Genomic DNA, 2,433 nt, shown 5'->3' with positions numbered 1-2,433 from the left:
CACGAGGCATACACAATTTTTTTAAGTGGACAGGGTATCGGAAGCCATATTGGAAGTGTCTCGTGAAATATTCAGCACATTTTTTGGCTTATTTCCTCATTTAAACAACGTGATGTATAGGCGAGATTTTGGTTGGTTTTTTAAGGTAAGCGAACAAGTATGTATTATTTTTTCGATTGACAGATTTTTTACGAAGTTCTAGATATTTTTCCTCGATTGTCCTATCGAGTAACTTTTATCATATTGAATGTGGGGCTGGTAGACAATCTAGAATTTTGGTCGACAATTTTTGAATTCCGAGATTCGCGCTTCATTTTCTACAGATAACGGCCAAACAACAATATTATCCATTTTTTAGTGTCTTTCGATGTATTTCTAACCATAAAAACTTTATCCCAAAATATCTCGATAACGCTCTTACAGACTTCGCTTAAACTTCACGACCATCGAGGTCGCTATTGGAGGAAAAAGCTCCCGTGAACGATTTTGCAAGAACAGTTCTCAGTGCCGAGAAATACTGCCGTAAGTAAAATAGGTAATAGTGTCATTTCGTTGCTATGATAACTCCGATGCCGTTGCAACCCTGATCATTACAAATTTTCATCTTTATCTAATACAACTGTGGTGGCAATTTTTCCAAAACTTGGCGACGTATTTTATGCTCAAACTTGGGAGGTATTGACCCTGAAAAACTGTATCGAGCCACCTTAACCGTAGAAATTTATTCCTTTTACTAAACTGCAAGAACACCGGTAATTGAAACCCTAATACAAGCTAGACTGCGAGCAGTCTCTCTTTTGCTCGAAAATCTGTAAGTGAGAGTATTTGAGCAGCGAAGTCGAGCGAGTTGCGAGGGCGCGAGTTGCGAAGGCGCGAATTGTGTGCCCCGTTAACACAACGAGATCAGAGTTGTAGAAATAAACCATGTTTATTCTGAACAGAGTCTTACAGTAGAAATCTGCAGTTAAAGTTAAGGGTAATGGACGGAGTCGAAAAATGGTCTAAAATATTGCAGTTCAAAAAAGCTATTGTTTTATCCAAACGCCTAGGTAACAGCTGCGGAAGAAGTCCAGTGGAGTTTTACATGCGGGGATCTAGGAATTTTTTATGAAGGGGGGAAGGGGGTCTGAACAGAGTTTTACAGTAAACTCTGCAATTAATATATAGATTTAGCCAGGGCTAAAAGCGAAGCTCCCATTAATAAATTTATAATTTAAATCAAACAAAAAAACCTGTAATCCACAAATCAGTTAACCTGAGGGCACATTCATGTGACTTTTGAGGGAAAGGCTAAGTGATTTTAGAGTTACATAGACTTACATAGAGTTAATAGCCTTATATGTACACCCCCAAAATATCAATTATCTTCGATCACATTCAAGAGCCACAATGGCTCTTGATCACAGTAGATTAGGCCTGGAAAACAAATCAGGCCGATTTTTTTGCTTTAATAATAATAATAATGTTTATTTCTTATATTGCGCAGTCTAGCATGCGATAAAGATATGATCGAATGCGCATTACAACACTAAAATCTTAAAGTAATAAATGGCTAATCCAAATAATGATAATAATAATAATAATTTATAATTTTCGGAAAACAATAAAAGTAAAATATGAGTTAATAAAAGAACTGATAAAAAGCTAATTTAAAAAGATGTGTCTTTAGTAAAACTTTAAAAATGTTCAATGATTGACATTGTCTAATTTCTAGAGGGAGTCGATTCCATACTTTGGGCGCAGCATTTTCAAACGCCCTATCCCCGAGCGTCTTTTTTGTTCTATAGGTATTGTCCATTAGGAGTATGCCCCGGTATGATCTCAACTGATACCGCGAGCTCTCTTTGATTTTTATCAAGTCTAAAAGATATTGTGGTGGATCCACGCCGTGGATACATTTGTGAACTAAAATTGCTATCTTGAATTCTATTCTGTGGGTAACCGGAAGCCAGTGCAGGTTGATCAGTGATGGTGTGATAGGATCATACCTAGATATAGTACATACCAGCCGAGCTGCCGCGTTCTGCAGGCGTTGCAGCTTACCAAGATGAACAGCGGGCGTACCATATAATAGACCGTTACAATAGTCTAATCGTGACATTATAATAGCCTGTACAATGGACTTCCTATTGTCATATGATAAATACTTTCTAATACGCCGGATGTTATGTAGATGGTAATAAATAGCCTGACATATGCTGTTAATATGTGTGGTCATATTCATGTTTGCATAAAACCAAGCACCCAGATTTCTAACAGAGTAAACAGCAGAAACCTTTACCTCACCTACTTGCAAGTCACTTATCGTAACCTTATTTAACTGTGCGCGTGAACCTATAATAAGAAACTCGGTCTTAGCATCATTCAGCCGAAGTTTGTCTTGGACCATCCAGGTTCTTATGTCCCTGATGCAAGCCTGTAAAGCGTCAACAG

This window comes from Porites lutea, chromosome 14 (genome assembly GCF_958299795.1).
Source record: "Porites lutea chromosome 14, jaPorLute2.1, whole genome shotgun sequence".
Taxonomy (NCBI): Eukaryota; Metazoa; Cnidaria; class Anthozoa; order Scleractinia; family Poritidae; genus Porites; species Porites lutea.
This window is presented reverse-complemented; position numbering follows the sequence as displayed.